At 39.6% G+C, this 25,381-nt stretch overlaps 1 protein-coding gene and 1 pseudogene across 8 annotated transcripts in view; both read left to right on the forward strand.

The window, feature by feature from the left end:
* LOC139176536 (replication protein A 32 kDa subunit pseudogene) overlaps positions 1-24,917 on the forward strand; it is a 52,995-nt pseudogene extending 28,078 nt beyond the window's left edge.
* Positions 1-25,381, forward strand: part of RABGAP1L (RAB GTPase activating protein 1 like) — a 739,452-nt gene that overhangs the window by 672,832 nt on the left and 41,239 nt on the right. The gene's annotated exons all lie outside the window — the stretch shown is intronic.

Here is a 25,381-nt window from a genome sequence, read left to right on the forward strand (position 1 = left end):
GACCTTGCTTCCTACTTTCCAGAAAATTTAGGGTAAGCAGATTCTGCTTAGATACATTTTTCTACCCCAAACTTACCTAGCTTATTTTCTCCAGGCTTTGGAAAAGATTTGTCTTCCTGCTGTTGTTCAGAATTACTTCTTTCAGCCTTGCTCCCAATCTGATCCCTTCCCATCTCCCCCAGAGTCTCACACCACATGATAATCTCACTTGACATAACAGTTTCAACTTCTCCTCTGGTGACTCTTTCTTTAAACCTGGGACATGTTATCTTTCTCAGAGTAAAAACAAACAAACAAACAAAAAAAACCCAGAAAGTTCTTGGGTCCCCTTGTACTGATAATCACCTTTGTCTCCCTTTCCCTTAAAGACAAAGTTTATAAATAAAGGGTTTATACTTGTCTCAACTTTTTCTGCATAGTTAAAAACACTGTTATTCATTATGAACTACAGTTGACCCTGGAACAGCACGGAGGTTAGAGGCACCTGAAACTCTGCACAGTTGAGAATCCATGTATTTCTTACAGACAGTCCTCCATTTGTGTGGTTCCTCCATAGCCATGGTTCTGCATCCATGGATTCAACCAACATGGACCATGGAGTGCTATAGTGTTTACTATTGAAAAAACAGCCTGCTAGTAAGTGGTCCTGCACAGTTCAAATCCATGTTTAAGAGTCAGAAATATTTCAAAAACAGAATTATAGAATAAGTACCCATGTATTTGTGCCCCAAATAATAAATAGCCATTTTTTGTCATACTTGAGACCATATTTTAAGAAATAAAACAATGTAAAAATGTAAATGAGTTAAACGCTCATTTACTTTCCCACTGTCCTCCCTTCTAGAGGTTCTGCTGCCCTAAAATTAGTGTGTATCCATTCCATTAACTTTGTGATACTGTTACTACGTTATATTTAATAAGAGCTAGTAGTTATGTGGCACTTACTATGTACCAGGAACTATTCAAATCACTTGTCATGTTTCACTTTAGTCACTTTAGTCAAAGAAGCAGGACCAATAGCGTTTAGAGAGAGCAGGAGAACATTTTATTTTAAGGAAGTGTCTTACTAATGTGGAAACTGGCAGGTGTTAAATCTGAAGGGCAGGCTGGCAGGCTGGAAATTGAGGCTAGAGTTGATTGTTGCATTTTGAGTTTGAATTGTGCAGGCAGCAGGCTGGAAACTTGAGCGGGATTTCTGTGTTTCCATCTTGAGAATGTTTCTTCTTTCAAGAAACCTGGGTTTTTACCCTTAAGGCCTTCAACTGATTGCACAAGGACCCCTACATTGAGAGTAATCTGCTCCACTCAAAGTATACTGATTTCAATGTTAATGTTAATTTCATAACAGCATCTGCATTGGTGTTTGACCAAACTCTTGGGCACTGCAGCATTCCAGACTGACACACAACCTTATCCATCTCCTGTACTAACTGCTTTCATCCTAATACCTGGCATACAGTTATTGTTCTCATTTTTAGATGAGACTGAGGTACAGATAGATAAGGGATTTGCTCAAGATCACACCAGTACCAGGTGGTTGAACCAGGATTCCAACCCAGGAGACCTAACTTTAGAATCTCTGTACTTTATACTGTGCCACTTCTTCATAAATAATAAATACTATATTTATGTGGTTTCCCCAGTGGCTCAGACAGTGAAGAATCTGCCTGCAATGCAGGAGACCTGGGTTCGATCCCTTGGTTGGGAAGATTCCCTGGAGGAGAGCATGGCAGCCCACCCCAGTATTCTTGTTTTATATGTCTTTAAATTTTATGTAAATGATTTTATACTATACCTACCCTTTTTAAGTTTGCTTTTCCACTCAGTATTGGTTTTGAGATGTGCCTGTTTTATTACATATACATCTACTAGCAGTCCGTTGTATGACTATAAATCTATAACATTCCTTTATTTATAAACATTGAGTTATTTCTAGTTTCTGCTATTTAAATAATCCTCCCCTGGACATTATTTTTATGGCCATATCCCACAGCATGTAGAACTTCTCTACCAGGGACCGAACCCACACCCCCTGCAGTGGAAGAGCGGAGACTTAACCACTGGACTGCCAGGAAAGTCTTCCCCTCGACATTTTTGTACATATGTATCTTTGTATATCTGATCAAGAGTTTTTTGAAGGTGTATACTGCAAAATGGAGTTGTTAGTCCGTACGACATGTACAACTTCAGCTTTCAGTATTGCCAGCTTGTTCTCAAAAGTGATTATTCCAGTATACACTCCAGCAGCATTATCTGAGTTCCTGTTTACCCACATCATCATGTGCACTTGGTATCTTTAGATTTTCTAGTTTTTTGCCAGATTTATATCTGTGAGTGAAATGATAGCTCTGTACATCTTAAACTTACATAATGTTTTATGTCAACTATATCTCACTTAAAGCTAGACAAGGAGAAGAAAGGGGGAAAAACAGATATCTCCTTGTGGTTTCCTTATTTTGCTGATGACTGGTGAGATGGTGCCTTTTTTGTGTTAATGGTTTTTTCTTTGAGTTGCCTATTCATATCATTTGCTCATTTACTTAATGGGTTGTCTGTTTTTCTACTGGCTTATATAGGTATTTATATATTAATCCTTTGTGGGTTATACTTGTTATACACATCTTTCAGTTTTTTCTTATCTATGCACTTTGTGGCATGTTTCAGTTTACCAAAGTTTTTAATTTTAATGAGTTAGACTTATCTTCATTCAGTATTTACTGAGAACTTGTTGTGTCAGACACTGTACTACTCTGGGAATATGATAGTAAATAAAGAAGACAATGTGAAACTTACATTTATGTAACAACAGGTAATAAACGCAATAAGTAAAACTATACAGTGTATTATAAGATGATATGTAATACGGGAAAAGTAGAGCAAGGTCAGGGGAGATCAGTAGCTCTGGCAGGGGGCACAGAGTTAAATGGAGAGATTGGGGTGGATTTCACTGTAAAGGTACATTTGAACAAAGCCTTGGCTGTGGCAAGGGAGTGATCCACAGGGCTGTATAGAAGAAAAGGTGTTGAAGGGAGAGGAGACAGCCAGTGAGAAGACTGAGGCAGGAATATGCCTGCTGCACTAGAGAACTGTAGAGACTGAAGCATAGTGACCTAAGAGGGGAGTGGAGGGGACCACGAAAAGAGAGGGGAGAGAGCCAAATGCTAAGCTGTGTAGGCCACAGTAAGGCATGTTCCTTCTGTTTTCTTATGATTTGTGCTTTTGGCTTTTTATTTTAAATTTCTTCCTTACTCAGAGGTCTAGGTGATGATGATGAAGATAGGTAATATTTATTAAGTACTTAACTGTGTGCCAGTAACTTTTTAAAAACCAATTTTATAGATTTATGGAGATGATAGTTCTATATGTAAATTTTAAACATTTACTAATATTTGTTTTTCTTATTTATGTATTTAGTTCATCTGTACAAATTAATTTTTTTTCTGCAGTGTGAGGTAGAGAACCTATTTTTTTCCCTCTCTTTTTAATGTTATCAGTTCTTTCTTTGTGCATCTATCTAGATGATGTTATAATTTGTCTCTTTTAATCGATTGTTAATTACAGTAATATTTCTTATCTAATATTATTAATATTTTGAATAATTAGTAAGATTACATGGTTTAAAATCCAGGATATAAGACTGCACTTGTCTTCTAAACCAGCTCTTCCTTCTCACTTCTCTGTGCCAAAGAATGGTATCATCCAGCCAAAAAACTTCAGAGTTGGTGTAGGCAATGTTCTCATCTGCTCAGTGACCAAGTTGTGTTCATTTTTAACTTCTTAACATTTGTCCTCACCTCTTCATTCCTTTCTCATCACTTAATCATTCTCCAAACTTCTACTAGAGCATGGCATTCTTTTGTTTGAAATGCTTCAGTGATTCCCTAATTCATAGAATCTAGAAGTCTGAACTCCTTACTCTGCCCTACCAGGTCCCTCAGGATCTGGCCTTTTCCAGTCTTTACACCCCACTTATGGTTGATTCCCTGAGAACCGGTCCTTCTGGGGGGCCTTTCTCAGTTTATTCCTCTTAGTTCAGCTGTTCAGCACTTATTTTTCTAGGTCCAAGACTTCCTATCTCGGTGATACTTGTCCTGACTTGTACCCCATACAGATCTTGGTTAATCTATTGTCACTTTATGGTCTTTCTTCACTTATGTATTGGATGGAGGAACGAAGGAACAGACAGGCAATAATTGAGATGCAAGAGAAAGATTATACAGAAAGAAAATGATATAAGCAAAAAAGCCTATAAATATTTCAACTTTGGCTGTTAATTTCATTATTTACCTAGAGCCCTGAGTAGAACCTTATGGAAGTCCAGAAATGTTTGCAATGATTGTCTAATGATTGACTGAAATCAATTCTTTTCATCTCTAATATTTTGTAACTTTGTTGCCATTTTTCTTTTTCTGTAATCTTTTTTCTGTAATTTCCCTCCCTCCTTTTTGTAGATTTTTTAAAAATTCATTTATACATTGGATTGATAAATATTTATTGAGTACCTGCTCTGTACATGGTCCGTGCCAGTGCTGGAACTAAGTAAAGCCCCATCCTGGAGAATCAGACTTGTTGGTAGGGGATCAGTTCAGTTCAGTTCAGTTGCTCAGTCATGTCCAACTCTTTGCGACCCCATGGACTGCAGCACACCGGGCTTCCCTGTCCATCACCAATTCCTGGAGCTTACTCAGACTCGTGTCCATCGAGTCAGTGATGCCATCCAACCATCTTCCCTTCTCCTCCCGCCTTCAATCTTTCCCAGCATCAGGGTCTTTTCAATTGAGTCAGTTCTTTGCATCCAGGTTTTAGCTTCAGCATCAGTCCTTCCAATGAATATTCAGGACTGATTTCCTTTAGGGTTGACTGGTTATATCTCCTTGCAGTCCAAGGGACTCTCAAGAGTGTTTTCCAAAACCACAGTTCAAAAGCATCAATTCTTCAGTGTTCAGCTTTCTTTATAGTCTAACTCTCACATCCATTCATGACTACTTGGAAAAACCATAGCTTTGACCAGACGGACCTTTGTTGGCAAAGTAATGTCTCTGCTTTTGAATATGCTGTCTAAGTTGGTCATAGCTTTTCTTCCAAGGAGCAAGCGTCTTTTAATTTCATGGCTGCAGTCCCCATCTGCAGTGATTTTGGAGCCCAGAAAAATAAAGTCTGTCACTGTTTCCATTCTTTCTCCATCTATTTGCCATGAAGTGATGGGACCAGACGCCATGATCTTGATTTTCTGAATGTTGAGTTTTAGGCCAGTTTTTTCACTCTCCTCTTTCACTTTCATCAAGAGGCCCTTTAGCTCTTCTTTGCTTTCTGCCATAAGGGTGGTGTCATCTGTGTATCTGAGGTTATTGATATTTCTCCTGGCAATCTTGATTCCAGCTTGTGCTTCATCCACCCTGGCATTTCACATGATGTACTCTGCATATAAACTAAATAAGCAGGGTGACAATATACAGACTTGACATACTTTTTTCCAGATTTGGAACCAGTCTGTTGTTCCATGTCCCATTCTAATTTTTGGTTCTTGACCTGCAATCAGATTTCTCAGGAGGCAGGTATAGTGGTCTGGTATTCCCATTCTTTTAAGAATTTTCCCAATTTGTTGTGTCCACACAGTCAAAGGCTTTGGTGTAGTCAATAAAACAAAAGTAGATGTTTTTTTGGAACTCTTGCTTTTTCAATGATCCAGTGGATGTTGGCAATTTGATCTCTGGTTCCTCTGCCTTTTCTAAGTTTGGTAGGGGATACAGGCTTGTAAACAAATATAGCAGTGCTTTTGCATAGTTATACTACTACTTTCCTCATTTTTCCACTGTGACCCCTACCTTGTTAAGGAAGTTTGCTGCTCAGTGGGTTTTTAACAGTTGTGTTTGGTGAGCAAGAGCATGAATGGAAGTGATTGAGGATGGAGTACTGGGAAGAAATTGTCTGAGAAACCACTTTCCTCTTTTAGTTACTGCTCTCTTCCTGTTCCCCACTGTCAGTATTGAAGAAAGATTCTGTTCTTCAGACTTATTAAGAAAAATATGACTAAGCTTTTGTACTTTGGTCAGATTAGAAATTAGAAATGTAAATTCCTACTGATGATAGAGCAAAAATTCAATGAGCTTGATTTTGTACTTGTCAAGTGATGATTTACTTGGTACTTATTTTCTTCATTTTCCATGTTGAGAAGGAGATAAGAAAAAATGTGTCTCAAAGAACTATGATTCAGAATTTGAAATAGAATGAAATCCATTTATAATGGTGTCATTTACAACATGTGCACTAGGAAATAGGACAAAGTTACTTTATAAATCTTTTTGTCTAACTTTTATTAAACGCTTGCCCCATGGTATATCTAAACGTGGATGAAAATGGGCTATGTTATATTTGGGGCTTGCTACAGCTGTTAAATCGGAGAAGGAAATGGCAACCCACTCCAGTGTTCTTGCCTGGAGAATCGCAGGGACGGGGGAGCCTGGTGGGCTGCCGTCTATGGGGTCGCACAGAGTCGGACATGACTGTACAACTTAGCAGTAGCAGCAGCAATAGCACAGCTGTTAAATAAGGCTTCCCTGGTGGCTAAGACAGTAAAGAATCTGCCTGCAATGCAGGAGACCCAGATTCAATCCCTGAGTTGGGAAGATTCCCTGGAGAAGGGAATGGCAACCCATTCCAGTATTCTTACCTGGAGAATTCCATGGACAGAGCAACAGGTGAGCTACAGTCCTTGGGGTCACAAGGAGTCAGACACGACTGAGTGAGCACACATGCATAGGTGTTAGATATCTCTATAACCTGAAACTATCACAAAATTGTTAATCAGTGTGGCTCAGACGGTAAGGCGTCCGCCTGCAATGTAGAAGACTCAGGTTCAATCCCTGGGTCGGGAAGATCCCCTGGAGAAGGAAATGGCAATCCACTCCAGTACTCTTGCCTGGAAAACTCCATGGACAGAGGAGCCTGGTAGGCTACAGTCCATGGGGTTGCAAAGAATCAGACATGACTGAGTGACTTCACTTCTTCTTATACCCCAATACAAAATGTTTTTGTATTAAAAAAATTTTTTTTAAATCTCTCATTGTAACTTTAAGTGATTAGAACATCAAGGATAGAATTAGAATTCTAAACCAGTGTTTTAAATGGAAAGGACCTAAATCCAGACCAAATTTCATTGTGTCATTGCCATAATTATACACAAGAGCTTTAATAATGGATGCATTAAATATCTTTTTATTATGGAAATTTTTGTTGTTGTTCACAAGTTTTTTTTTGAAGTATAGTTGATTTACAGTTTTAGTTTGAGGTGTACAGCATAGTGATTCAGTATTTTCATAGATTGTATGACATTAAAAGTTATTACAAGATAATGGCTATAATTTCTTGTGCTATACAATATATCCTTGTTAGTTACATATTTCATACATAATAGTTTGTGTCTCTTAATCCCATACCCCTAATTGGTCCCTCCTTCTTCCCCTCTCCCCGCTGGTAAGCACAAGTTTATTTTTTATGCCTGAATCTTCTTGTTTTGCATATATATTAATTTGTATTATGGAAATTATTAAATACACACAAAACTGGAGAGAAGAGAACCATTAATATTCATGTATCATCACCCAGCTTCAGTAACCATCAGTCTCCCACTTTTCTTTATTTCATTTCTCCTCAACTTTTTTTGCTGGGGTATTAAAAATTTCAGATATATTATTTCATTCATCAGTATTTAAGTATACATCTTAAAAGATAAGAGCTTTAAAACTGTAACCAAATATTGATAAGCATTCCTACTAAATTTAATGGTAATCTGATGATACATTTTTGAAGTTCAGGTGAATATGAAGCCACCGAAGTCCAAGTAAAGGAATTTATCAGTTTCAGTTTATCAAATGGGGAATAGTTTGTTCTTTTTTTAGACCCTCAATTTCAGTGAGGTTTTGTTGTTGTTCCAGTTTGGGTTTCACTGGAAACATTTTGAAAAATCATACCTTCATCGTTCCCTCTCTTAAAGGAGAGAGAGAAAATAAACAATATGGATGCTTTTAATACCTAATTTTATTTATTTTCAGGGTACTTCACAGTATACATGTACCTCCTCCAGACCAGGCTCTGGGTAGTGGGAATGAATATATGTGTCCAGTGAAACTCAGTGTTTTCTTATGTGATGAACATTTCCCATTTCTTTTTAAGAAGAAAGCTGATGGAATGTCTTTTGCATTATATTTAAAGAATAAAATTCAGAATCCCCAGTGCTAATGGTAAGATTGACATTTTAATACTCTCATTCTAAGCCTAGCTTCGAATGCTTTGAATAAGGGAAGTCATTTCTTATGGCTTCAAACAGTTAATGCTTTTTTCACTGATCCTCTTTCAGGGATTTTCTTTGTGAGGCTTTTGAAGCCTAATAGAAGCCAGTGCTTTGAGCTAAATCAAAGCTTGCTTCAGCCCTGGCAAGACGTATTTTTTTTTTAAAAAGAGAGAGATTAGGGAAGACAGCTATTGTCATGTGTTTGACTCAGCTATACTGAACCAGCATTAGTTATCTCAGCCAATGGGAGTTTTTAAGAGGGAAGGAGGAAGGCAGGGAATTTTCGTATCCATATAACATATACAGCTCTGCACTGCTCTTTGCCTCAATATGCTAAAGATTCTGGTTAATTGGTAAACTAGCCATCTCAAGTTGTAAAATAAATGGGTAGTAACTTTAGATGTCTATTTACTACTTGCGTAACAGTCCCCTGGCACTGTAAGAAGCCAGAAATGACTCCTGTTTTATAACAGAAGGTTTTGATAATATTTAACATAAAAAAACCCATGTTGATACATTGGTTCTGATCACTTCCTGGTTGAGCATACAACCAAATGGCAGAAATACCATCTGAAAGGCTGCATGTGATGGTCTCTACTGTTGACACTGTCTGCCTCCCATTTTGTGTCCAGATATATGTAGGTTTTTGAGATTTGCCTACTTAGTGTTAAATTAAGACTTTAAGCTTCTTGCTGTTTTTAATAAGGCCGCTTTCCTTGGACTTCCCTGATGACTCAGATGGTAATGAATCCACCTGCAATGCTGGAGACCTGGGTTCAGTCCCTGGATTGGGAAGATCCCCTGAAGAAGGGAATTGCTACCCACTCCAGTATTCTGGCCTGGAGAATTCCATGGACTGTATAGTCCATGGTGTCGCAAGGAGTTGGACACGACCAAGCAGCTTTCACTTCTTCACTTCCCTTCAGCTTTCCTTAGGACTGATCGTGTTCCTTGGGTATGTGGTTGTTTGCCTGTCCAGTGCAGTTCTGAGCTATCCGTGCTCAAATTCTATTGTTCATTGTGCTCTGAGTGATAGATGAGCAGGAAGATAGTGAACCAGATAGAACTGGTAAACTGTAAAGGACCCAGAGAAATCCTCTGGTACTTCTCTTTCTCCAAGTAGGATTATATCAGAACAAGTCTGCAAAGTCCATCCTTTTCTTTAATATTTCAAATTATTCACTTAATTAAAGAAATTTTTTTAAAGGTAAACTCTGAGCCAGGCACTGTGTTCAGCTTCTGTCTTTAGACACCTTCAGTCAGCTGTTTGGTCTATCTTTGACGTTTGTAACCTTGATACTTTTGAAGATTACAAGCTAAGTTATTCAATAGAATGTCTCTCAGTTCAAGTTTGTCCTGATGGTGCCTCACGATTAGATTTAGGGTATACATTTTGACCAGACTATCCTAGATATGATATTTTTTTCCCTTTTTTATTTTCAGTACGTGGAATCATTCATTGCAGCACACAGGCTTCTCTGGAGTTGTGGCACAGAGGGCTCAGTAGTTGCAGCACATGGGCTCAGTTTACGTGAGATGTTTTTCCCTGACCAGGGATCGAACCTGCATCCCATGCATTGGAAGGCAGATTCTTAACCACTGGGTAACCAAGGATGTCCCTGGGGCACGATTTTGATTTGTCCAATTACTGGTGATGCTCACTTTGCTCATTTGACTAATGGTGGTTCCTACCAGGTTCTCCATGTAAGGTTCTGTTCTCCTACATGACGAATAAGGTTTTTGTGGAGAAGGCTTTAAAATGCTATAAATATCCCTTTCCTAATCAACATAATTTAAATAATTTAATTTAATTCATGTCTATATGGACTTGTGATTTCCTGTTATTTTGTTCCCGTAACTATTCATTTTAATGCTCAAATATCCCTTTGGGGACCATTAGGAGCTCCTCCAAGATGATGTCTGTGTCCTGTGACATGTTCCCATTTTTCTCTGAGCAAAACTTGGTTTTGGAACAGCAAGATATTCCAGGCTCTTTTTGTGCTTTCCTGGCCCTGACCTTGAAATCATGTATTTAAGAAGCCCTCGTTCGCTTTAGTAGAGAGTGATAATTTAGAAACCAAGATCTCTGCAATAGAGGTACACCACCAGGGAGGTGTCATTGCTTCTAGGCCCCCTGAGCAGATGAAGCTAGGAAATACACACTACACATGTGTGCACGCACACACACACACACACACACACACGTGAAAACTCTGACTTTGCACCTTTACCTCCACTTTGAAGCCAAACTACAGGGCTCATTCTAGTTCTTTTTTCATTAATATTTTTATGAAATGTTTTTGTTGAAATACAGTTCACTTACAGTATGTTAATTTCTGCAGTATAGCAAAAGTGATTCAGTTATATATATGTACACTCTTGTTGTATATTATTTTCCATTATGGTTTATCTTAGTGTATTGAGTATAATTCTCTGTGCTATACAGTAGGACCTTGCTGTTTATTCTTTGTATAGCAGCTTGCATCTGCTAAACCAGCCTCCCTCCGCATCCCCCACTGGACCCTCTCCCCTGTGGCCACCTCCAGTCTGTTCTCTGTGTCTGTGAGTGTTCATTCGTGTCATGTTTTAGGTTCATGTGTGTCGTAGTTTAGATTCCACTTACAAGCAGAATGGTATTTCTCTTTCTGACTGACTTCACTTAGTGTGATAATCTAGTTGCATCCATATTGCTGCAAATGACATTATTTCATTCTCTTTATGGTTGAGTAATATTCCATTGTGTATATGTACCAGATCTGCCTTATCCATTCATCTGTTGCTGGACATTTAGGGTGTTGCCATGTCTTGGCTATTGTGAATAGGGCTGCTATGAACATAGGGTTTCTTTCCATTGTTATAACTACTTTCTTTGACATTGAGCAACCTGGATCCTTAACTTGTTCCATCAATCCCTTTGTATGCACAAGGCTGTTATTTCTGCTGCCCCTGCTTCCCCCACATTGTGAGGCTGCCTCCTTCCTTCTGCTGGAGCTCTAACTCCCCATGTCAGATTGTACCTCTCTTATGGATGTCTTCCCCTTGGGTTGCAGCACACCCACGCTAGGCTGCCTCACTGTGTAAATGCCCTCCTCACCCTTCTTGGGCTCTGATGTCCCACACAAGGTCATCCCCTTGTATGGTTACCCTCCTCACTCTTATTTGGCCCAGTCTACCTGCAGAAGGCCATCCTGCACTCTGTTTTCATGGGTTGACCACAAAAGGAGATTGGGTGGACTGATGAGTCCTCAAGGATGTACCCTAATGAGCAGAAACTAGGGCAGAGGTTCTCCAAGTGTGTTCTCTAGACTAGGTCCATCAGCATCACCTGGCAACTTGTTAGGGATGCGCAATTTCAGGGCTTGCCTCAGACTTGATGAATCAGAGGCTCTGGGAACAGGGCCCTGAAATGTGTGCTTTAACACGCCCTCCAGGAGACTCTGATGCACACTTGTATTTGAGACCCACTGTCCTGGGGAAGACAGATTTTTCTACTCGGTATTCCAGTCTTCATTGAGGTTGTCTCTTGAATAATGAAGATTCCCTGGTTGTCACGTGTGCTTGGGGACCATTTTTAGGGTTTTGGAGCCATCCGAACACTTCTGGTCTTGCATCAGGGTCAGACTGAAGTATCTATCCAGATCAACTCACAGTTTGTGGAAAATTATAAAGTTGTAGAAGAATTAAACTCTTCTTTGTCTTCTTGGTTTAGAAACCTTTTCTGTTAAAGCCTAACAGAAACAGTTAAAGCAGGGATCAGCAATGGTAACAGTTACAAAGCAGTGGAATTGGTACATTTTTTTTTTTAATGTCACATATAAGAAAGTGCAATTAATGAACTGTTTCTCTCCTATACTAGCTATGTTTTCTGTAGTCATCAAAAGTGTGCCATGCAAACCTTGTGCACTGTTGTGGAAACTTAAATTGGTATAATCACTGTGAAAACCTCTCTTTTTTCCCTTGAATGACCAAAAATATTTATACTAGAAAACAGAGCATGATTGATTCAGTGTTGTGACCTTAACCTCACGGGATTATCAGGGAATCTGTTCTTTGTTTAGATTCCTGGGCTAGATATTATATCCTTTAGCTTTTCTGTCAGCAAAAAGAGATAATTATGACAAAGTACCTGAAGTAAAAATTTTTTCAATTCATATTAAAAGTTCCCTTAAATTAAAACTTACACGCTTCTTAAAAGGTGATTGATGTTTCTGATTTTTATTTTTCTTTGTTCTCAAGGAAGACCTTTACTACTGTTCTCAAAAAAATTTTGTAAATATTTCTGGGTTCTCTGTTTTGTGTTCATATGAGTAAGTTTTAAGAATATCTAGGTGTAATACCTTTGACTTTTTTTGCACTAAAAACAATAGATACATAAACACATACCTACTTCTGCTTACAAAGTCTAAGAGATGAAGTAAATCACTTAATTTGAACTTTGGCTTAATTTTGGCTTGTCCTTACATATTTGCATTTATAAATAATCTCTTGAAAATGTATCACAAGAAATCATTAGTTTTGAAAAAGGAAATTTGAGAAATTTAATTTCTCATAAAGGCCAAAGGAATTATGGTTTTTAGCAAGAAAAGAGCCATTTGGATTAAGTTAAAGCATGCTTTAGCTTATCAAATTTAATAGTAGGTCCTATCTATGCTATGAACCTGTATCACCATATACTTTACATAAGTATCAAAGTGCTTTATAAAACTATCTTAACTATTATGTTAGCCAATAGAAATTTGCTCATGAAAATAGAAAAAGCATTTATGCAGAATTGGGAACTACCAGAATTCATTAATAACTTTGGGCCTATATTTATATATTCACCTTGGGTCACTTTCATTTTTTCAACTACTAACCTGCATTTTATAGGGTATGTTATCTGTTACATTATAAATAACATTCACAAAGTCTCAGGACAACCCTCATGAATATCAAGATCTATAGAAATGAGGGCTGGGGAAAGAGAACTCCATGTATTTTTTTTATAAGATTAATTTTAAAATAGTAATATCTCATTCAAAAATAGATACCTGGCAGTTAGAAACTCAATCTCATTCATAACTGTTCGTGTTACTAGCACCTGGAGCTAGATGATAAGAAGGTTTTCAATATGTACTTCTTGATGTAAACGAAATTAGACTATGTGAATCAGCAGTGAAAACCGGTTGGTTATCTTAACTTGGAACTCTGCTATAGTTTATTCTTATATCCTGTTTTTGGAACTATCACCATGAAGATTATGGTAAAAATAAGAAGCCCATGTAGGCCCCAAAGGTCTATTATAATATTCCCACTTACCTTGCTGGCTAATGCTCTTGACACTATTCTGTTGAATTGTATTAGACAGTGTTCAGATTTTGTATTTGCCTGAGGCATTTGTGAGTAGAAGCCAAGTTATAGGGAACAATGGGGAACAAAGAGTGAAAAGGTACCTCAGAGATAAAATTGAGTCACTGACATATAAAACAAAAAGAATTTTTTTTCCTTTGTCAGCCTTCACATATATTTTAAAAGATTGTGTTCATTAATCTGAAATAATCTGAATTGAAGAAGCTATTTCCCCTTGAGCTAAAAGCTTATAACATAGATTTTTATCTATAAGTCACTTAGAGTGAAAAAGTTGGCTTAAAGCTCAACATTCAGAAAACTAAGATCATGGCATCTGGTCCCATCACTTCATGGCAAATAGATGGGGAAACAGTGAAAACAGTGTCAGACTTTATTTTTGGGGGCTCCAAAATCACGGCAGATGGTGATTGCAGCCATGAAATTAAAAGACGCTTACTCCTTGGAAGGAAAGTTATGACCAATCTAGATAGCATATTCAAAAGCAGAGACATTACTTTGCCAACAAAGGTCCATCTAGTCAAGGCTATGGTTTTTCCTGTGGTCGTGTATGGATGTGAGAGTTGGACTATGAAGAAAGCTGAGTGCTGAAGAATTGATGCTTTTGAACTGTGGTGTTGGAGAAGACTCTTGAGAGTCCCTTGGACTGCAAGGAGATCCAACCAGTCCATTCTAAAGGAGATCAGTCCTTGGTGTTCTTTGGAAGGAATGATGCTAAAGCTGAAACCCCAGTACTTTGGCCCCCTCATGTGAAGAGTTGACTCATTAGAAAAGACTGTGATGCTGGGAGGGATTGGGGGCAGGAGGAGAAGGGGACGACAGATGGCTGGATGGCATCACCAACTCGATGGACGTGAGTTTGAGTGAACTCCGGGAGTTGGCGATGGACAGGGAGGCCTGGCGTGCTGCAATTCATGGGGTCGCAAAGAGTCAGACGTGACTGAGCGACTGAACTGAAAGCCCTTAAAAGTAGAGAGGAATTGGGCAGTCTTTTTAGCAAGTTCTGGTTTGTCCTTTCCAATCACAGTAGCAAATATATATATACACACATACATACACACACACACGTATGAATATATGGGTATAACTCTCCATTTGAACTCCAACCAAAGAGATTTGAATACAGTACTGTTTATTTATAGAATTCTTTGCAAATGCCTAAGTCAAGATCTCTCACCAACATCATTGGACTCAGGGTTCCATCTCTATGTGTAGCTGACAATCTTCACATAATTTTGTGTAATAAAATATAATTAAACATTTTTTAAAGTTAAATTAGATCCCTCCTCTCCTTGTCCTTTTCTCTCTCCTCCTCCTTTTCTCTCTCCTCCCTGAGTGTAATTAGTTGTTCCACACTTTTCCACGTCCACCATTTGGAAGAAGTTTGTGACATCCCAGTGACTTGATGAATACACTCTTCATTTCACTGCCTTTCCTATTTCAGTCATTTGTTTTAAAATGATATATGATATTAGAATTATGAAAGACAGCAACAGACTAAGCCTCAAAACATCCCTTTGAGTGTTCTTCCTCATGCTAGTTATATAGTCAGTTTCCCCCTTGTAAATTATTATAGTGAGGAATTTATTAGGGAAAACATCATTTAAAAATTTTAACAGCTGCTATAAACTGTCATTTGCAGTGCTCAGCTGACATTCAAACAGCTGCAGTCTATGAGTGAGCTTTAACTTTCAGCTGCTGGAGGTCTTTCAATTCCTGTTCCCATGAAATGAGGAGGGCTGGATGGGTGGAAGGGAAGTGAGGGCTGACTTACACATTTCCCCATACATTATTTTTCTTGCCTCCTCACAATTTCCATGGAAATGAGGGCGTAAGTGCCACTCCACCCCAAGCTTTGGAGAGCAATCGTTCATGTGTAAACAACAGTGGATGGACCTTAAACAGGCATATACAAAACTAATCTTAACCTTTCTTCCACCTGTGCAGCCAAGCCTACTTGCAAACATATTCTTATTTGATCTATTTTCCCATTTAAAATGATTTCTTTTAGTTAACTTTTAGAAAGTTAGTTTGATATTAGCTTTATTCAAAGTGAGAATTGTCTTAGACATACTGTCAGATATACATATATATCTGTCCTGCCTATATTAAGCATTTAGTATGCATGATGTTTTTACTAATGTCTTTCCCCCCAAGATTACAGAAATGAATTTCAGTTTATGAAACAGCATCTAATTGCATAGCATAAAAAGTTTCCTCAAATAGTCTCATTCTTATGCACTACTTTAGAAATTGCCCCACAGAGCAGAGCTAATTATTGGCTCTGTCAAACATATCAAGGAAAACTGCCATTTTTAATTGGTTATCACAGTCTTCTCATTTAGGTAACAGAAATATCCTATGTTAAGTGAATTTCTGTATCTTTCTACTTATCAGCTATCTGTCATTGTGTCTCCTATAATACCCATACTCAAGGAAAATATATAGGCACAGCCTTTATCTCTTTTTTTATTCCAATATTTTGACTACTTAACACGGTCCTTGTGAACCCTGAGACATGAAGAATGTGCTTAACCTGACAAATCTGCATTAAGCATCTACTGAGTATTCAGCTTTTTGTTTCAATTAAAGCAGGAGATACCAAGTTTAAATAAAGCAGTTGTTTGTTTGTTTGTTTTTACCATAAGGCATCCTAATTGGATTAAGAAAATTCATGCCCAGGAAAAACTAATTATAGCCATATGTGATTGTTAAATAAGTTGTATAGACTAGTTTGAAAGAAGTTTTAGGAGGGAAGGGTTCTCTTGGCCTGACCAAAATGAGCAAGGAAGACTTGCTTTAAAGGCCTCTCTATTATTGGTTTTAATGGTCCTTCCTTTGTATTTCTACTGTCTCCTTTTATTTTTTTGTAATTTATTATTTTTTAATTTATTAATTTTATGGGTGCACCATGCAGCTTGTAGGATCTTAGCTCCTCAACCAGGGATCAAACCCAGGCCCTCTTCAGTGAAAGCGTGAAATCCTAACCATTGGACCGCCAGGCAAGTCCTGTACTGCCGCCATCTAACAAAGGCCTTTCCTCCTGAGCTGTTTTCATAACTTTATAAGTATTTTTTCAGTTGTCACCTTCCTCCTTTCTTTATCCCCCTTTCTAGTTTAGCGTAGACACCATTTCCAGTGAACATTCTTACTAGCACAGTTATGATCTTTCTGTGTCTTAAAACCTTACTGACTTCTTATCATTTCTGGGACCAGACTTTTTTTTTTTTTTAAGGTAGTTCTGATGTCAAATATTCTACCTTCTAAGTCCTATAAGCTACCAAAACAATTAAAAAATTCAGTATTCTATGTTCTTTCGTACTCCAGATTGCTTCTCATATTCAGAATGGTTACAAACATCTGCTAAGCCCATGTGCCCAGTGTTTAGTTCAGAAAATATGGTCACACAACTAGCAACTACCAAAATAATTCACACTTTCATCAATTTGGCAATGACCTAGATCTTCTAATGACCTGGCTCCGGGGTATTCTTTACAGCCTGCTCTGCAGGCGCCATACACCAGGCTCCTAGGTCCTCACTCAGACAAACATAACTGCGTGGCACAATTAGTAGGCCTATGTTTTTAGCTCCATGCCTTTTGCTTACAGCACTTTCTTTCTGCTTCCTTTATGGGATGAGGAGAGAAATAAACCGCAGTGAGCTGTTTCCTCCTTAATCTTACCCCTCTCTATAGCTCTTACAGTCCTACCCTACTGTTAGACTCTACAATTTAAATGAAGACACTACAGGCTACACAGTGTGATATGTGTTAGTTTTAGTCTATACCTTGGACTTGATTAATATTTGAAGCACCCTGATATGGAAATGGAGAAGGAAATGGCAACCCACTCCAGTATTCTTGCCTGGAGAATCCCAGGGACAGAGGAGCCTAGTGGGCTGCCGTCTATGGGGTCACACAGAGTCGGACACGACTGAAGCAACTTAGCAGTAGCTGCAGATATGGGAATGGTAGTTAGTTGGCATTAGAAAAATGCCAATCAGGAAATAACTACTATAAATTCAACTTACTTATATTTAAATCTACACTAGAGGGTTTTCTCGGAGAAGACAATGGCAACCTACTCCAGTACGCTTGCCTGGAAAATCCCGTGGACGGAGGAGCCTGGTAGGCTGCAGTCCATGAGGTCACGAAGAGTCAGACACAACTGAGCGACTTCACTTTCATGCATCGGAGAAGGAAATGGCAACCCACTCTAGTGTTCTTGCCTGGAAAATCCCAGGAATGGCGGAGCCTGGTGAGCCACCGTCTATGGGGTCACACAGAGTCGGACACGACTGAAGCAACTTAGCAACAGCAGCAGCAGAGGGTTTTCTAATTAGCATAAAGGATGTCAAATAATTTTTCATTGAATTGGCTAGAAATACTATATGTAGGCCCCTCTGGCCTTATATAGATTGCATGTAAGATTCTGGCAAGCTAGCAGTCTTAACACCTGCAGGATGGCACCTGCAGCTGAACATGCTGGGCTTGTTGACTACCACCTAACAACTGATGCTTCCTGCTTGGTAGAAAGGTAGTAGGGAAAAGACTTATGGCCGTGATCATCTCCAGTCCTTGGAGGCTATTGATGCCTACCAAAAAGAAAGAAAAGAAAAATGCTGATGAAGATAAAAAGAAAAATCCTGACACTTATAGAAAAGAAAAGTGAAAGTGTTAGTCACTCAGTTGTGTCTTGCTTTTTGAGACACCATGGACCATAGCCCATCAGGATCCTCTGTCCATGGAATTCTCCAGGCAAGAACACTAGAGTGGGTTGCCATTCCCTTCTCCAGGGGATCTTCCTGACCCAGGGATTAAACCCAGGTCTCCTGCCTTATAGGCAGATTCTTTACCATCTGAGCCACCAGGGAAGCCCAATGCTTTTAGGTGGTCAATAGCAAAACCTCCCCGAGGACAATGCCTTCTTACATACTCGCTCCATTTTAAAGTTTGTCCTAAATTTCCTTGTAGATTTGTGAAAATATCCTCCTTTAAACTGCAATAGCGGGAGTCTCAAATTTAAATTACGGCATTAATCAAATTCTGTAGATTATTGTGTTTCTTTTTTTATTCTAAGTTTCTTGATGAGAGGATTGTGTCATAGCTGTCTTTGTATCCCATGTAGTATCTGGCATAGTGCCTTGTACACAGTAGATATTTGTTGAATGAATGAGCACATACACACACTTCCCAATTCTATGAGGAACAGAACTAACTTTGGGTCATGGGGCCACTGAGAGCCAATGTGTGAGTTCTCAGAGTTCCATGAATTCAGATTTAGAGTCCTCAAGGAGTCAGTAGTAATTGTCCTTGTCTGTAACTGTATCAGCTCTGGTTGTCCCATCAGTACAAAGATACATTGGAACTGTCATCAGTAGTAGAGGAAGGTAGCATTGTCTGTATCATCTTCAGAAATCCACACCTAAATGTATCTGTTTCTGTTTCTTTTTTTTTTTTTAATGTTATTTATTTCATTTATTTGGCTGTGCTGGGTCTTGGTTGTGGCATATGCAGTCTAGTTCCCTGACCAGGGATTGAACCAGGCACCCTGAATTGGGAGTGCAGAGTCCCAGTCACTAAACCACCAGAGAAGTTCCCATCCAGTTGCTGTTTCTGCCAACTCTGGCTCTAGAAGCTATAGTTGGAAAAATCTTTAGAAAAATTATTTTTTCTTGTTTTTTATCTCTTAGCCAATTTGAGGCAGTGTATATAGCTAATCAAGTATATAAAAAGGTTAAAGTGACAACAGAAGACCAGGGAAAAGAAATTAAAAAGGCATAAGAATAACATATAAATATAAAACAGCAAAATAAGATGTTTGTAAAATGATAACATCATATACTAGTTCAAAGCCAGGACTTCAGATCCAGACTGCCCTGATTAGAATGAATAGCCACCTGGCTAGCTCTGTGACCTCTGGCAAGTTATTTAACCTTCCTGACTCTCTGTTTCCTCCTCTGTAAAGTGAGGGAAATTAATAGCACCTACCTCACAGATGTGAGGCGAAAATAAATTAATACATGTAGAGTGCCTGGCATATAAGGAAGTGATACAGCCCAATCTTTGCTCTAAAGGCAGAGGAATGCTAATTTCAGTCCATTTGAAGTCCTTCTGTCTGTGTTTACACATTGTGCCTCAAATGAGTGATCTTCATGCCTTGAGTCTCCCACAAATTGGTGCTTATAGTCTCTTGTGGAACTTACCACATTCTACCCTAAATTATGCAATTATTTGTAAGCTGCTTAGAAGCAAAGACTGTCTTCTTTGTCTTCCTCTTAGCACCCAGAAGAGTGCTTACATAATAGTCTGACTTACACAACAGCTCTTCAGTAACTCTTTGTGGAGCTGTGCAGGAAACAGCAGTAGGTTGGTCTGTGAGGTTGGTCCCTGGAGGCCCTGTACCTTGGGCTGGTGCCCGCGGACCTCGCATACCTCTTCAGCCTCAGCTAGCCATTTCTCTCCTCACTGTGCTCCAGCAGGTCTTCAGTCCCTCCAGCTGGCTTCATGGGCATGTGCCCTGCACGACTGCGTTTGGTTTAATGCTCTACTCTCACCTTGAAATTCTCACTTTTTGAACACGTGGCCTTGATTTTTATTTTGTGTTGGTCCTGGCAAATTATGTAGCTGAGCATGCTCTTTGCCATCCTATGGCCATCATTCCCTCTGCTGGGAGCACTCTCCCTCCCTACTCTTCACTGGCTGACTTAACTTTTTTTTAATTGTATTATTTATTTATGGCTCCACTGGATGCAGGGCTTCTCTAGTTGCTCCAAGCAGGGGCTACTCTAGTTGTGGTGCTCAGGCTTCTCACTGTGCTGGTTTCTCTTGTTGGTGAGCAGGGGCTCTAGGGTGCGCGGCTTCAGTAGTTGGGGCACAAGGGCTTAGCTGCTCCATGGCACGGGCATGTGGGAGCATCGCAGACCAGGACTTCAACCCGTGTTCCGTGCATTGGCAAGCAGATTATTAATCACTGGACCACCAGGGAAGTCCCTGACTTAACTCTTCACTTCTCTTCAGCTTTGTTGTCATTCCACAGAGAAGCAATCAAAATTTAGAATCCTGTCCACTTTTATCCCCCAACCTTAACTTCTTAACAGTGCTCACCTTATGTAAGTGCGCTGTTTATTTCAGTTGTGTGATCATTTCTTTGAAGACTTCCTCCCCACCAGACTGAGCACCTGGAGGGGCCGCACTGAGCGTTTGTTCTTGGCTGGCTTTGCCTGCAACACTGTAGGTTATCAGTATCTATCTGTGGAGTGAAGAAGCAAATGGGCGGTTTTTAAAAATGCAAAGGAGGGATGAGTTTTTCTTCCCATGTTAAACACTTGGTATATAAAATGGCAGTGCAAGATGGGAGGGAGGTTCAAGAGGGAGGGGGTATATGTATACCTATGGCTGACTCATGTTGAGGTTTGACAGAAAACAACAAAATTCTGTAAAGCAATTATCCTTCAATAAAAAAATAAATTCAGAAAGAAAAAAAAAATGGCAGTGCAGTTATCATGCATTGAATACTCCTGCTGATGATTTCTAGCCAGTTTGACTTCCTTCCTTCCAGGGACTACCTTTAAGGTAGGTGACTACAGTAAAGGTTCTCAATTTCTCTCGCTTTCCCACTGCTTTCCTTTTCAGATAGTAGGGTACGGTAAAGGTGAATCTGAAGACAGACATACTCAGCCTGTTTTATACAACTGCTGTTTGGCATATGTGTGTGTGTGTGTGTGTGTGTTTAATGAGGACCGTTTTTTAAAGTCTTTGTTGAATTTGTTACAGTATTGCTTCAGTTTTATGTTTTGATTTTTTTGGCCCCGAGGCATGTGGGATCTTAGCTGTAGGATCAGGAAGCCATGCCCCTGCATTGGAAGGCAGTCTTAACCACTGGACCGACAGGCAGGTCCCAGCATATTAGTCTTGAATTAAATTTTGTGTAGCATAAATATCTATAGTCTCCTGCCTACAGTGAATATTTTCAGCAAGAATGTATATTTACTTCTGACCTAATTGCCAATGGCAACTGACGTAAAAATACCGCTTGGGGTTTCTCAGCATCTGCAGTGCAAAGGCCAGCGCTATTCCAGTGAACATAGCATTTGGTGGTGATAAAGAACAGTGTCCTACATAGCTCTGCTACCATTCTTCCCCTCCTGTCTCATTGTCTAGTTTTAAATAAGCTTAATTAGCTCACTCTGAATGCATAGCTGTATCAGCTTTCTGTGGCCCAGTTTGGGGACTACAGCTGGTTAATCTGCTCCCTGGAATCAGACCAATACCATTCCACATGTGACCAGATTTAGTATATTACATACTACCTTACAGTCTTAATTTTTAGCACTGGGTAGCATTCAGTTATTTTTCAAATGCTACAATAAACATTTTCAGTGATATATTTCTCTCCAAAATCTAAGAGAAAATAGAATTTCTATAATTCAGTCTAAAATTGAAGTTAACCAATACAGTGACATAAGGATTTGTGTTGCTTTAAAGAAAAATAGGCTAAATGTCTTTTTTCTCCTTCACATACAAAAAAAATCTGAGAAAAAGACTTAAAAACTAATAGGAATGGTTGTAACCCTGTTGCAACTGTTGCATGTGGGTGAAAAAAAGAACCTGTCTTTTTTTTTGTTTGACAAATCTGTACATGCAGCAGGGGGAACAGAAAGAAACAAATATGAGAACAGTATATAGAGAAGGGCGTTCTCATTGAAGCTGTAGGCCTCAAAAACTGTTCCATCTAAGCTCTGACTGATTCCAATACCTTAAGGTAATTTGCTTTAAGCTGTAAATCTCTTGAGTTGTTTATGCCTCAGTGCTTTTTTCAGAAGGCTGGGAGAGGAGGAAAATATATCATTTCAATCTGTCCCCTCTTGAGACTTTATGGAATTTTAAGCAGGCTTCTCTCAGAGTGAAACTCCCGGCTCAGTCACCTCCGGGTCTGTTTGACCTTCCCTTTTTTCCTAGCTTGCCCAGAAAGTTCAGGGTGAACGTGTTTATAGTTTTCTGAAGGCGGCTACACACAGTCCCCTGAGGGCTTTGGATCTCCGACAGCTTCCCAGGCCGAAAAGAAATCTAGAGCTCAAGCTCAGCACATTGTACCCTGTACCATATCTCAGCTGCTTTCTGCTACTCTGGCTGATGAGGTATTCAGAATTGAAAATGTTGAGATTTCACAGGTCACTATTGTGGGGATTATCAGAAATGCAGAGAAGGCTGCAAGCAACATTGTTTACAAGATAGATGACATGACAGCTGCACCCGTGGATGTTCGCCAGTGGGTTGACACAGATGACGCAGTGGTGAAAACACTGTGGTCCCTCCAGAAACATATGTGGAAGTGGCTGGTCATCTGAGATCTTTCCAGAACAAGAAAAGCCTGGTAGCCTTTAAGATCATGCCCCTGGAGGATATGAATGAGTTCACCACACATATTCTGGAAGTAGTCAATGCACACATGATGCTGAGCAAAGTCGAACAGCCAGCCTTCACAGGGAGAGCGCCTATCAGCAATCCAGGAATGAGTGAAGCTGGGAACTTCGGTGGGAATAACTTCATACCAGCAAATGGCCTCACTGTGGCCCAGAACCAGGTGCTGAATTTGATCAAGGCTTGCCCAAGACCTGAAGGATTGAACTTGCAGAATCTCAAGAACCAACTCCAACACATGTCCGTAGCCTCAATCAAGCTAGCTGTGGATTTTCTAAGCAATGAGGAACACATCTGTTCCACCGTGGATGATGATCATTTTAAATCCACAGATGCAGAATAACTGGATCTAATTGGGTACCCCAGATATTTTCCAGTTGGACCTTTTTTTTGCAGCCTCTTGTCTCCAGCTGTGCATATAGTCTACTTCTAGGAAGTAGATTTCATCTATAAAAGATCTCAACTGACATCCTTTTGAAACTTATTACTACTCTTCTGTGTTTTTGATGGGCTTCCCTGGTAGCTCAGATGGTAAAGCGTCTACCTACAATGCGGGAGACCTGGGTTCGATCCCTGGGTCAGGAAGATCCCCTGGAGAAGAAAACTGCAACCCACTCCAGTATTCATGCCTGGAAAATCCCATGGACCGAGGAGCCTGGTGGGCTACAATCCATGGGGTTGCAAAGAGTTGGACACGACTGAGCGACTTCTGTGTGTCTGTGTGAAGGTGTTTATAGTTCCTGCTTTGTGCTGGTTAAGATGGCACATATCCTAGGTTCACTATCTCCCAGTCAGCTGTTAAAATAGAGCATCTCCATCATCCTGCAGCTGCTTCACTCAGCTAGCTGCAGCAGGTGACTGATAAAGCTTAGCAAGGCTCTTGGGTTTGAGAGCCTTGTGTGCTGAGTGGATGACAGACATATAACATACTGCAATGAAGGCTTTACCTTTGGTGTCAGAAAGGCACCTTACCTTGGGGTTGGTGATTACTTTGGTCCCTCTGCGTGTCACTTAGTCTTTCTCAGTCTGCTCAACTTACTGAATGGACATAGTAAACCCAGCCCAAATGTGACTGCTGGGTTTCTGGCCCGTGCATCTTGTTGAGGGTGAACCATGGAAGAGCAAGTTGGGGTGTAGGGGATGGGTTGTGTCTCCTGATTGAAAACATCTCAAATATGAAACATCCAAAATACATGAAATTCACAGTGGGTTATGTAGATTGAGCTCAGTAGAAGTCTTGGGCTGGGCACTGTAAATTTGGAAGTTGTCAGAACATGAATAATAAAGAAATTACCTCCAGGTATTATTTATTGATAGGAAAGCTCTAGAGCAGAAGTGCCAAGAAGTTCCATATAAATAGTACATAGATTATTTATAGACCTGGAGATGAGAAATTAGAAATGAACAGATAAGCAGTTTCTATAAAATGCTGTGTCTCTTAGAGTTACTACAGCTCTGGGGCCAGACAGATTATATTAGAACATGATAAAGAAAGTAGAAATCAATATTTCAGAAGCTTTCATAGATACTCTGATGAGCACACTACATTCAGGAGTAAGCCACAAATGCCGGAAAGTGACTCACATCATACAATTATTCATGAGTGAGAACAGGAGCCTGTCACAGGAGTGTGCACCATTAGGCTTGAGTAACTGGGGAAGCTGAGCACGCCTGACGAAATGAAAGTGCAGCATTGTCGACCATGTGTGAATTCAGGAAAAGTGTGTCGAGTAATTTGATGTCTATAAACATTGGGAGTTACGTTAGAATTACTCCAGGAGATGAATACGTTTCTTGGCCTCACCCCTTAAATCACTGTATTTCCTTAAGTATTGGAGTACAGCTAATGTTACCAGAGGCTCGGGGCTGGGGTGGTGGTGGGGGTGGGTGGAATGGGTGCAAGGGGGTCAAAAGGTACAAACTTCCAGCTGTAAATAAATAAGTCCCAGGGATGTAACGTACAGCATGGTGTCCATGGTTAATACTGTATAGCATATTTGAAAGCTACTGAGAGAGTACATCTTAAAAGTTCTCATCACAAGATGAAGTGAGAGTAACAGTAGAGACGGATGTTAACTAGACTGAATTTGGTGATCATTTTGCAGCATGTACAGATATCAAATTGTACATCTTGAAAATGATAGCATGTCATGTGTCAGTTATACCTCAATAAAAATGAATGCAGTGAATAATCATTTATAGGCTCTTAAGTTCTCTGAAGGTTTCCCCCAGTTGTTGTTCAGTCACTCGATTGTGTCCGACTCTTTGCGACCTGGTGGACTGCAGCACGCCAAGCTTCCCTGTCCCTCACCATCTCCCGGAG

This window comes from Bos indicus, chromosome 16 (genome assembly GCF_029378745.1).
Source record: "Bos indicus isolate NIAB-ARS_2022 breed Sahiwal x Tharparkar chromosome 16, NIAB-ARS_B.indTharparkar_mat_pri_1.0, whole genome shotgun sequence".
Lineage (NCBI taxonomy): Eukaryota > Metazoa > Chordata > Mammalia > Artiodactyla > Bovidae > Bos > Bos indicus.